Source organism: Protopterus annectens, chromosome 6.part1 (genome assembly GCF_019279795.1).
Source record: "Protopterus annectens isolate FY-2018-M chromosome 6.part1, PAN1.0, whole genome shotgun sequence".
In the NCBI taxonomy this organism is placed as follows: domain Eukaryota; kingdom Metazoa; phylum Chordata; order Ceratodontiformes; family Protopteridae; genus Protopterus; species Protopterus annectens.
In genome coordinates, this window is record NC_056738.1 from 147,568,106 (window position 1) to 147,581,819 (window position 13,714).

The following is a 13,714-nucleotide window of genomic DNA, read 5'->3' on the forward strand; positions in this document are numbered from 1 at the left end:
GATTTACTTTGTAGGGATAAGACAAAGACCAGTATGGATAATCTGGCCATCACTAAACAGGGCACTTTTCCATGTGGGCTATGCAAGGCGTGTGCTTATGTAGATATTAGGGGTGTTTTTGTACATCCAGTGACTGGAAGATTGTTTGATTTGAAAGGGAGCAACTTGTAGAACCACTGATGTGGTTTATTTGGCTGAGTGTCAATCCTGCACAAGTTTTTATGTGGGCAAGACCAACTGTATGTTTAAAGTTAGGGTCTTGCAGCACCTCTCTTCGATTAGAAATGGAGACACACGCAATGCATTATATAGACACTTGGTAGCTCATCCTACACATAGCTTCAAGTTTAAAGTGATAGTGAATGTGAAGTTGAACAAAAGAGGGGGAGACATTAAACAGTTAACAGAGCTAGCTGAATCTAAATGGATAATTGAGTTAATGGCACACAGGAGTCCTGGGCTTAATGAAGTCATTCCTATGAGACCCGCCCTTAAGAACAGGCGGGTTTTTTACTGATTTTTACTGATTTTCTATTGGTTTGTATTTGTTTTAAAATGTTTGGTTTTGGGAGATGCTTTATCTGATGAAGGGCAAAGGCCCGAAAGCGCTCATCACTTGTATGTCTATTTTTAATAAACAGAAGGAGTTGGTATTCGAGCAGTGTCCAGTCTTATTGGTTTTTGGATATTTACTATGGTTTATTTGACTGGACTTTGGTGAGGCACAGAACATTGTTTTGTTTTTCATATCAGGGAAATGAAAGAGATAGAAATTAGCCCAAAATGGCCAATAAACTACTAATTTCTGGGCTGAAACCACTCCTCCAGGGACAGACAGGCTGCTCAAAGCTCCCCTCTCTCACAGGTGAACAGAGAACTTCCTTCTATCCAAGTAAGGTATGGACAAACACAGAGATTTGTAACACAGCCCTGAGTTCAGCACTAACCTGAAAACTGGACTATACTAGCTTAGAAAGGTGGGAAACAAGTATATATATATATATATATATATATATATATATATATATATATATATATATATATATATATATATATATATTTATTTATATATATATATATATATGTGTGTGTGTGTGTGTGTGTGTGTGATTGTATATATATATATATATATATATATATATATATATATATATATATTTTTTTTTTTTTTTTAGAAAATAAAGCAGATACACTCAAAAAACATTTTAAATGTACAGAAAAGGGTGCTTATTGTTATATATCGCAGATCACAGTTGTAGTCAATGCCCATAGTAATAAAGTAGGAAGAAACACAAATACAGTAAAAGCAGATGAATAAAGTACAATTATATATATATATATATATATATATATATATATATATATATATATATATACATATATATAAAACAATAGAAAATGAACAAACTGATTTAAACAAGTTACTCAATTTACCAGAAAAAAAGCTCAAAGCTTGGTGGATATGGACACTCCTCCACCTTTAGTGTTTTGGTCTTGCTTTGGTGGCCAAAAAGTGTGGTAAGAGTTGTAGCCTGGTATTGCTTGGGTGCTCTCTGGAGTCTTGAACCAGGTCTCAGTTACTGCACAGATATTGATGTTCTCCATTTTTAGGAGTGCCTACAGAGAGTGCATTTTGAGGTTTAGACTTCTACCATTGAGTAGCATTACTTTCAGATTTTGCATGCTTGTATCTATTACAGTGGTGGTTTTGTCCTTTGAACCTTGCCTAAAAAAGGCACTATAGAGGTGGCAAGAGCTTTAGCCAGTAACCTGAATCCCAGGGGTGACAGATGCAGACCATCTCTGGCAAAGTATCGTGGTTTGTTGATCATGTCATCCCAGGCAGACAAATACTGGATCCCCTTTGAATGACACCGAAAGGTTAGCCAAATGTTGAATTCAATCATTTTGCCCTTATACTTTGGTATAATTTTGGGTGAAGGCAGGATGCTTCTCAGGGTTAGGGTCATACCTGCCTAGGCCACATGATCCGAGAGCTCTTCCATGTCTCTTTTCATATAGTCCAGGGAGGTATGTCTCAAGTCATTCACTCCAACATGGACAATGACAGAGTCATATTTGTACTTGTTGTGGAGTGACTTGAGTGCATGCATTATGTGGTGGATCCTGGCACCCGACAGGCAGCTGACTGTAATTTTCTTCTTGCTCAGCTATGTTAGTTTTACCTTATAAATATAATTGTAAAACAGTTTATTCTAAAGAAGCAACATACTACAACATGATTGTTTTCCAGGCACTGTCCTGTCTTACCTGTTAGGAAAAGTAATAGCCAAGTATAGACTCCATGAATATTATTCTTTTATATGTTTGTTGTGTAGAGTTGAAGTAATATTGCCCTGGCTTAAGCACTCTGTTTGCAAATGAATTATTACATGCCTCAAGATGCTAAGATGTTCTGTGCTTAGTATGAGTGAGTGAGTAAAACCTCAGTATTATAGTCTGCCTATTTTTCAGACCTTCATATTTCCACCGTCTTATATTATGTGTGTGCATATAATTTGATTGTCATCTCAAGTATTCAGCACCTCCCCTGTATGTCTTTGTCACTGTTTTATATTTGTTTGTGTTCCCCTGCTTCTTAACTTATATCATCCCTTAAGGTATGAGGAGAACATTGTAAGTTTAAAGATACAATATAGATATTTTTTACTTGTTAATAATTTTAAGAATAGAACATTGGACTGCAGCATTCTAACTAAGTGTTTTCTGTTTTTCACAGAAATACAAAAGATTTATTTTAATTCTGTCAAAAGGTTCAGGTGACACTTCATGACTAATATGATGGAAATGTCTTCACACAAGGACAGTATTGTTTCCAGTATTGATCACAACAATATGTAATTGTGGCTGCACCCAAAATCCATTGCACAATATCTGAGGTACCAGGGGATATCCAATATATATGTTACTAATAAAGGCTTACTTCTGTAATGCAGAAAGAGCAGAAGTATTATTGAAGTCAATAAATCCAAACCTCATCTCTCATTTCTAAGAACAGGCTTTAGAGCTCAGTGTTCAGATGGACACACAAACTGTAGTAAGGCCAGTAACCCTAATATATATATTGTGTATTATAGAATGACGTGCTATTGTTATTCAAAAATGAGCAAGCTGATTGGACAGCACAACCAGCATTCTAGCTGTAAATCTAGCATATACCAATAGAAAAACAGTATGGTACCATTCAGTGTCCAGGCTTCTCTATTGGAATATGCTATGGAGGGACAGCTCAAAAAAAGACTAAAAATCTGGTACATTCTCAAAAAAAAAAAAGAAAAGAAAAGAAAAAGAAAGAAACATATCTGATTTTCCTTATATTTTCTGTACGATCCCTCCATAAATCTTGGCAGTCACTTCTCTCAACTATCAGATTGTCCAGATTTCTCCTCAATTTTTCACATAAAACAGCAGTGGAGATTTTCTTTTCTCAGTTGCTACTGTTCAGAAAGAACAAAAAAACAAAACAGTAGAGAGTCACTTTTCCCTGTTGCTTGTCTTCAACACCACTGATGAACTGTGCAAGAGTGAGAATGTAACTCCCATATGCATACAGAGTACACCAAATATGGTGGAAGAATGGGAAACAATAAAGGAACACTACAGTGCTGTTATACAAAGATATTATTTAAGAAAGTTTTATAATAGCAAAAAACAACTCATGAGTGTGGGTATATCAGGATTTACCCACAGTTTGTATTGTTTAATGTTTCACCCTTGTGATCAAACTACACCAACAGTGGGTAAATCCTGATATACCCACATCCACTTGTGGGTTATTCCTTAAATATTATGGAACTAATAAGTTTGTCTTTGATAAGTAGTGAAATAAGAGACAGGATCTTGCTGGATCACGAAGCAAACATGGTAAAGAAAGATTGCATTAGTGGCACAGCAATTCAGCTGCAGGATTTCTGCCTAACAGATTAGTGTTCCAGGTTTAAATCCTGAATTCTACATATTCTGCATGAAACTAGTCTTCTTAGTGTCTTTGTGAGTTTCTCCAGGTAATCTGGTTTCCCACCAAAATTTTAAAACTGGCTTGGTAATCTAAATTACCTATATATATATATATATATATATATATATATATATATATATATATATATATATATATATATATATATATATATATTACATTTGTCCCTGCCATTGTTTCTCAATTTGTGGCTGAAACAGGTTAAAAATAGATCCAATTCATGTAGCAAGTTAACAAATGATTAAATAAAAAAGTATATTCTTGCTCTGTTTTCATTTTAAGAAGGTCTTAGCAAAAGCAGATGAAGCTCATGAAATCACAATTCAAATGTTATATCTTCACATAAAGATTGATTTCATCTTCAGTTTTGACATTGTAAAAAGCAACTCAGTGAAGTACTAATGACTGCATAAGCAACCTTGTATATAAAATGTCTATGAAGAAAAAAAAAACAATTGACCTTGTCTGAAAAAGCTCTGGAAGGGGCATAAATGAATGGTGTACTTCTGGTTTCATTCTGTAGCTAATGTTATTCAGCAGGTCTTTGCTGAAAACAAAGTTAAGGGATCATATTTAGGCAGTAAAATAATCTATTGCATGTACTGTATATTACTGTGCTGTGGCTTTAATTTCAGAACCAATCCATCAATGATTCCTAACAATTTTAAATGGGTAGCATTGCAACAATATTGTATACTATGGTGCTATTATATATCACTGCCAGTTGGTCAAAAATATTAGATGATACATATACAATTTGCTATTAGAATTAAAATATTATTTATAAGAAATCACATCTAAATACACTTTCAGGAAACATCTAAACTTTGGCCATCGTGTTTCTGTGTGATATATCTCAAATAGATCTTTAGAAATCTTGGTCACCGTCAAAACAACTATAGTGGAATTAAAGATGATTATGCAGTCTTCTACTTCTATTTAATGAAGCACCTTATGTTTGTGAGAGACAGAGAGAGGACAAAGGGAAAGAGAGAAAGAGAAATAAAGGGTGGAAGAATTCTACTAAGGTATCTCATTAAACAAATAAATAAGACAAAAAACATCAAATTTTATGCTCTGTCTAAAAGAGTTTTCTGTCTTCAGTTTCAAACAATTTTATCTATTGTTCTTTTTGTGTCTGTTTTGAACATCTTCTCCTTTTGGTTAACTCAGTGGTGAAAAATATGTCCCCCAAATTCCATTTCAATGCAGACGTCAGGAAGGATTAAGAGAACACCCAAAGTTATGATGAGGCTAGATGCCAGAAGAAGAGGCTACTTTCTCATCAGAATATCCATTGTGTCTTAGTTATGCCCACTCTGAAAGGCAGTTAATGCTGAACAAATGGTTGTTTTCAAAATATCATGATTTTGAAAGTGTTACTCAAACATGTTCTATAGACTGGGAACGAAATAACTTCTCCTGGAGGATTATACTGACAATGAAAAATGCTGGTATGATTTAAATGTACAGAAACTTCATAAATAAATGTCAACGGTCTGGTTATTCAAGGTCTTTGTAGATGTGCTTCTTGGTTTTACTCTGTTTGCATGAGATAACACAAATTACTGCATCTTTTTCATGTATGGTTTAAATGACATATTTTTACATGCTTTCATTTATTCATTCATTTTCTAATATACATTTATTCATTTAATGGATTAGAGCAGTGAGAAACTCTTCTGGTACTTAAACATAAGACAGTTCCACACTCGTGCGCACGTGCACACACACACACAGACACACACACACACACACACACACACAAATGCATGCGCATGCATGCACACACGCACACACACACACACACTGTCTGGTCTTTGACGTGAATAATGTAAAGTGTAATTGTAAAATTATGACTCCCATGGTTAAAGCAAAATCTGGAAATGCACACCACCAATAAACTAGTGATAAAAATAAATCACTTGTGCGCACGCACACATACACATGCACACACACACACACGCACACATGCACACACACACACACACACACACACACACACACACACACACACACACACACACACACACACTTCCCTGTTTCTGCAAACAGAGCAAGTAATTGTCTGTAAAGCAGTTACAAGGTAATCTTTTGGTTGGTGTTCCATTACTAGACAGGGTCTTATTTAGCTGAGTGTTGAAATATATAGATATACTAATTTTATAAATATTTTATACATCTGTTGTAAGTTCAGTGATATTATTTCACAGCTGCCCTGCTGTATACCAAAATAATAGTTAACATTAAATGCTTTATTTTATTTACTTCTTAGCTGTCCACTGTAGCATGTATTAAAAAGAGAAGTGAGCTATACTTCAGTGTAACTGGTTTAGCTTGTTTTATTGTTTATAAGCAAAAATCCCTTAAAGCGTTTGCATGTTACTAGTAAGACTAAAGGTTATAAGTACAGTGGTTTCAATTAGAATTTTTTGTATTTAATCATATAGTAAGCACACACAGCAGTTAGACGGTTTATTTCTGTACTTTGATTAACCTACATAAGAATTTTCACTTGTGTGTTCACCTTTTGCCATTATATTTTGCACATAGTAGAAGAATTATAATTCTATTCAGCTGTAATATCAAAATGTGGTTTTCTCTTGTACAAAAAATAAATAAATAAACTGAATCAGCTGCACAAGGCTATAAGGGAGATATTGCATGCATGCACATAAGATGAAAATGGATGTGATTTTCTTAAGACTCCTGCCCTTCATGTAAGTATTTTTTCAACTTAAGTGTGAGCGTATTTGAAGCAAAAGGGTTAAATGCCTTGAAATGTTCTATGCCTGGTCTAAGTAAAGAGTGCCAGACCCAGACAATAATATATACAATGCTTGAACAAAAAAATAAACAAACAAAGGTCTGTAAGCTGTAGGTTGAGTTATACATTTGCAAGCTACATCTCATTGCTTACGTCATGGTATCTGCAGTACTGCATGACAATGATATTTAGTGATGTACTGGCCACTAGTAAGGCTTAGAATGATTCTGATAGCTTCAAGACATTGTCCCTAGTGGTATCAGCATGGTGATATAAGGATAGTGTAAATTTTCAAACTGGCAGAAAGAGAATATAGTTATACTGTGTGCACATTATATATGCATCAGACAGAAACTTAACCTGATTAAAAGATATAGAAAAATGATTGTTATCTCAGCAGTGTTAAGTTACTTGTAGAGTAACATTCATATCATACCATGTATTATGTAGAACTAAAGGCTTTGCAATGCACACATATGCATTTTGCATGAGTTAGGCAAAGCCATCCTTCTCATTCTGAGAAAAGGGCGTGCTTGTTGGTTTTTCTTAGCTTCAGCCATCACAAAAACAGGATAGCTGCAGTGCTGTATTTGAGGCAGCGAAACACAGAGAGACAGAAATTCAAACACTGACTCTTCTAGCAGACAAGTAAGTAGCTGAATTTATTTCCCATACTCATTTCCTTTCATTTTTTAATGGAATAAAGATTAATTAGCGATCAACATAAAAGAACGCCTATGTTTTGAAGCTATAGTTTAGTTTTTGCCAGACATTAGCCCATGCATGCACTTTGACTTGCTTCTACCTGACACAATTTCTATAATACAAAAGTGCCCTATTTTATTGGTACCTTCTCAGCAGTAACTGTCTGTAATAGGAAATCTCTTGCAGTAGCTTTCTATCTTTATCCATCTTTTAAGTGGACAACTGTAGCAATGCAATCATATTTTTTATTACAATAAAATGTGGGATCTAGAGTGGTTAATCATTAGCTGGTTGAGCCCTAAGGGCAAGTGTTTTAGCCTGCCTTTGCTCTTGTGGTTTGTAGAAAGTCATGTGATGAATATTACCCATTTAGATATTTATAGCAATTTTATTGTATACTGCATACTTGTACTGTATTTCATAGCTATTGGCTCACTTGTGATAAACATTTCTGTAGTGTTTTCTCCCACTCACCCACCTTCCCTATTGATATCTTGTCTTTATACCTGCTAGCCTTGCAGTTGCCCACCCCTACTCTAAATTTGATCTTGGACACTCCTCCCAGTCTAGTGTCATTAGATCATTCTACCTAATACAGAGATAATTTCCTTTGGTTCCTCCTTTCTCCCTTTCTAAAAAAAAAAATTGTCTGAATATCCTTGTGTTCTGAATGTGCTTCTCAAACATTTTGGAAATATAGAGTATATTTTAGTGCATTTATTAAAACTGTTTTTGCCTTAATATTGCTACAACTCAAGTGCTCTAGGTTGCACTGCATGTGAATTGTTTTAGTGTGTTTTAGCTGCTTTTCAGTATATATAGACTTTTCTGTATATGTAGACTAGCTACTTATTCTACTGTATTACTGCCTCTTAAATCGTTTTTCAGTTGTGCACTTGCCTTGCTTCATTTAAAAAGTTTTAAATTGTTAATTTTGTAGAGTTTTAATTGTATTTACTGTTTAGGGCTACACACTCAACTGTGTTAGCCTTTTCTTTGTTTATTTAGTGTATTATTGCATTGTTTAGCCTGTTTTAACAAAAAAAAAAAACTATCTTGTTTGCTCATTTCCCACCTTTCCTAGCTAGTATAGTCCAGATCCATGGCTTTGCTGGTTTCAGGACTTTATTTTCTGTGCTCAGATCTATCCAGACCTTGCTGTGGTAGAGGGAAGTCCTACTGCTTACCAATGGGAGTGGTGAGCACTGTACTCCCTGTCTGACACTAGAGAACTGGTTTCCAGCTCTGAAATTGTAATGTTAGCCATTTTGGGCTGATTTCTATCCCTTTCAACTTTCTGGCTTAAAAACACATGTGTTTGCACATTTTTCACATCATTCAGCACTGCTGGGCTATTGTTAAACTATTCCAGGTGCCAGAAAGTCTGCTCTTCAAATTCTCCCTTAGAACTAGCTGGTTTCTCAGTAGTAGCACTAAAATCTGAACCCCTGTGACTAGCACTTGCTCTAGAACCTGCTGGAAAGCACTAGGAAGCCTTAAACTGATACAAGCACTCAACTCTCCTTGTTAATAAGGAGAAATTAATCATAGGCACTAAACAGCCTATAATTGCAAAGTACCTTGCAAAGGTAAGGGAAAACAGCTCTTGTACTTTACAAAAAAGCACCTAAACAGGCATGTCCAAGGGTCAGTTTCTAGTGATTTCTCCTGTCCACCTGATGAATCTGGGCATACTGGGGCAATGCAGCAACTGCCTCATGTATACAGACAACTCTCTCCTCCTACTACCCAACACTACAACCTGCGAGAGATGCACTTACATAGCCTAACTGGAAGCAAAGCTCTCATCACCCAAGATTGTACGAGGCAGTCAAGAGGAGAAGGTTAACACCTGTACTACACCTCAAGCAACACATAGCCCTTCAAAACCCACACCATCAACACCCACACATAGCAACATTAACCCACATATGCGGAGGCCCTTAACATTAACCTGCCCAAGCAACAAGGACCTCCGCAGCTGAAACACAAACAAACATCAGTCACAACCAAAGTGACACATAGCTCACAACACCAGTGTGCCACCCAACAACAGCCCCTAAGGCAAGACAATGTACCCAACACTTTAATCATAGGTGACTCTAGTCAGGCACACTGATGTCCCACTTACCAGGCTGAACAAGGAGAAAATTACAGTCAGCTGCCTGTCGGGTGCCAGAATCCACCACATAATGCACGCACTCAAGTCACTCCACAACAAGTACAAATATGATTCTGTCATTGTCCATGTTGGAGTGAATGACTTGAGATATACTTTCCTGGACTACATGAAAAGAGACATGTAAGAGCTCTCAGATCATGTGGCCCAGGCAGGTATGACCATAGCCCTGAGTAGCATCTTGCCTTCACCCAGAATGATACCACAGTATAAGGACAAAATGACTGACTTCAACAATTGGCTAAGCTTCTGGTGTCATTCAAAGGGGATCCAGTATCTGTCTGCCTGGGACAACATGATCGACAAACCACGATGCTTTGCCAGAGATGGTCTGCACCTGTCACCCCTGGGATTCAGGTTACTGGCTAAAGCTCTCGCCACCCCTATAGTGCCTTTTTTAGACAAGGTTCAAAGGACAAAACCACCACCATAACAGATCCAAGCATGCAAAATCTGAAGGTAATGCTACTCAATGCTAGAAGTCTAAACCTCAAAATGCACTCTCTCGAGGCACTCCTAAAAATGGAGAACATCGATATCTGTGCAGTAACTGAGACCTGGTTCAAGGCTCCAGAGTGCACCCCTGCAATACCAGGCTACAACCCTTACCACACTATTCGGTCACCAAACCAAGACTGAAACACTAAAGGTGGAGGAGTGTCCATATTCACCAAGGATATTCACACCTCCAGGCTAGTTGCCCAACACAATGCATCTGAAATTCTCCAGGTGCAATTAACACTAGGTAAGGCTGCAATCCAAATTGTAGCTTGCTACAGATCCCCCACCATGCCCCAGGATTCTCACTATACCTTTCTAAACATACTGGACAATATTAGGATACAACCAAACACCCTAATACTGGGTGATTTAAACTACTCTACCATTAACTGGGAAAACTACTCGGGTACCAACACCTTTTCCCAACGGTTCTTAGAATTCATAAATTCCAACGCCCTGGATCAACTAATCCATTGCCCCACCAGGGGCTCCAATATCCTAGACCTGGTCATTACCAACATGGGAGATAGATGCTCCACACCAGTGGTCACCTCCTCATTGGTTAGGTCTGACCATAAGCAAATCACCCTTCACATCCACATCCCACCTCTACCCTCCAGTAAGGAAACCTCCATATAAAACTTCTCCAAAGCCAACTTCATGCTACTCAAGTCAGAAGTGACAAACTTCATGACACCCATGCAGATGGGACCTGAAAGTTCTACTGTAGAATCCTACACTAAGGCACTGTACGAGCACATCCACTCGTGCATGAATCGTGTCATCCCAAATAGAACCAAGACGCTCTCCTCCAAAAAAAGGAAGCCAATCTGGTGGTCCCCTGTAATAAACAAACTATACAACAGAAGAAAGAAACTGTTGCAGAAAAGAGAAAAATCCCAGGATGCAGAAAACTCCCTTACCAGCCTCAGTAAGAAGCTGAGATCCCTCATACAATCCTCCAAAGCTAGTCACGAAAATAAAATTGCCAAAAATTCCAAAGACAACCATAAGGCATTCTATAGTCATGTCAAGACTCTAAATGGCAATGCTCAGATATGCTCTGAGCTACAACAGAATGGCATTAAATATACTGATCCCAAGGATATTGCTAATATCCTGGCAGATCGATTTAGTGTCAACTTCACCCCCTCTCACCCCCTAAAGTGCCCATCTCAATACCAAAAGATTGCCAAATTCCAGTAATCACGGCCACACAGGTGGAAACTGTACTCTCCAAAGCTAAGAATACAGCATCCATGGGACCAGATGACATCTCGGGCTGTGTACTTCATGAACTACAAAATGAACTGGCACCTCACCTAAGTGTCATGTTTAGTCATAGCCTCACCTCAGGCTTCATGCCCACTGAGTGGTGCACAGCTACAGTTATCCAACTCCACAAGGGAGGATCCACCTTGGATCCCAGCAACTACTGTCCCATTAGTCTGACGAGCCTGATCTGCATAGGCATGGAACACATTATCATGGAACTTATAAACAAAGACATTGGCAACCTTCAAACACTGGACCCCACCCAGTTTGGGTTCATGAAGGGCCGATCTTGTCTCCTGAACCTGATTGACTTCTTAGAATCAGTCTCCAGAGCTGTGGATGAGGGTAAGGCGGTCCACACAGCCTATCTTGACCTTGCCAAGGCCTTCAACACCATCCCCCACTCTGGAATCATAGATAAACTTACTAAGCTGGGCATAAATCCCTATGTCACTCAATGGGTTGCCAACTGGCTTACTGACAGAACCCAGGCTATAAAGGAAGCCAACTCCAAATCCAGCTCCAGACAAGTGACAAGTGGAGTACCTCAGGGTTCAGTCCTGGGACCGCTCTTGTTTGGCATCTACTTCTCTGAGGTACAGGCCAACACTAAGGGACTCTGGCTAACAAAGTTTGCAGATGACTGCAAACTGGGAGCCATTACTGAATCCCCAAATGATGTGGATATTTTACAAAAGGGCCTTACAGAAACAGATGCTTGGTGCAAGAGCCATGGGCTCAAGCTTAATGCCAAGAAATGTATAGTTATCCCCTTTGGGAAAAAACATGTACCCATGAATTACCACATAGGTGGCACTACACTAAACACCGAAAGTGTGATGAGAGACTTAGGGACACAGGTGGACAGTGGTCTCACCTTCGATAACCACTTCACCACAACAGTCAGGAAATCCTTCATTGTGGAGCACCTCATGACTAAGGGCTTTTCATCCAGAAAAAAGGAGGTCATTGTCCCACTGTACTCATTAGACCCATTGTAGAGTACAACGCTCCATTTGGTATGTACCTCTCAAGACATCTGCAACAGCTGGAAAGGCTGCAGAAATACCTCACTAAAAGAATTACAGGCTTAAAGCAGATGCCGTATACTGACTGTCTAAAAAACACCGGCTATACTCTGTGGCATATCGTCTACTCAGAGACAATCTCTGCTTAACATACAAGGCCATGTCAAACCCTGAGCTGTTGGACATGCTCCACTTAAAGAAATCCCAATCTCTTAGAGCCACATGCTCCAGGGATCTAGACTTTGTCATTATAATGAACAAAACATGCTGGAGGGATAGGTTCCTGACTCAGAGACTCCCCATACTCTGGAATAGACTGCCCATACATGTCAAGCAGAGCACTTCCTTGGCAATTGGATGGGAGATAGGAAATTCACCCCATGGATCACATCAGTCACCCTGCTAGACTGCGGTCCAGGGAAGTAAATATTGTGAGAATAAATATCCAGGGAATTGTTATGACTAGGCTTGCATAGGCCCTATGGCCGATAGCCTAGTACCAACCTATGAACCTATGCAGCAGGTATTATGAAGAATACGGAGTTTGGAAGGCAGATTATCGGTGAACTATTAACTGATTTACTATATTTTTCAGTTAAACTTTAATTGGTGGATTCTATTTTCAAGCTCTGGCTACTACATGGATTCTGCTGCTGCTGTAAAATACACACGATTAGGAAGGCAACATTCAATTCAGTTAGCAATTTTTCCAAGCAGATTTTCAAAGAGATGTTCTATAACATTAAAACACAAACCAGCTTGGTTATACTCAAACATCAAAATAAATTAGTACAGATTATACTCAATACATCCCCGGCCATAGAACTGATCTGTACTTATGTGAAATGATTGATTTGTGAGGTAGATCATTGGCTGGCTGTCTTTGTTTATATCTCTCACATATTGAGTGCCCCCCCAAACAATTGCTACTACTATACACTTTGAACATCTCTTTCCACATATTGCTTTAGTCCTCTTTTATCATAGTGCAGGAGTTGTGCTTTAACTATTGATACTATATATTCTAGACATAATAAAGGTGGTATTTCAAATATTATTGCAACCTTGCTAACTAACTTTCTCTATAAAGTCTTTAATTTTAGGTAACTTCTAAGTGCATTTTAATTCATTTATTTATTTACTTACATTTGTTTACTGGGAAAGTCCCACTGGGACAGAAGCCCATCTTCAGTGGAGGCCCAGGTTGAAAAAATATAAGCAAAATACAATAATTAGATAGTAGAAGGGCAGGATTCAAGAAG

At 38.0% G+C, this 13,714-nt stretch overlaps 1 protein-coding gene across 1 annotated transcript in view; it reads left to right on the plus strand.

The window, feature by feature from the left end:
* The first annotated feature begins 7,178 nt into the window (after positions 1 to 7,178).
* LOC122805435 (retinol dehydrogenase 16-like) overlaps positions 7,179 to 13,714 on the plus strand; it is a 415,973-nt gene continuing 409,437 nt past the window's right edge. The window contains exon 1 of the mRNA XM_044075574.1: positions 7,179 to 7,412. The gene's annotated coding sequence lies outside the window, so the exon portion shown is untranslated. The remainder of the gene's footprint in view (positions 7,413 to 13,714) is intronic.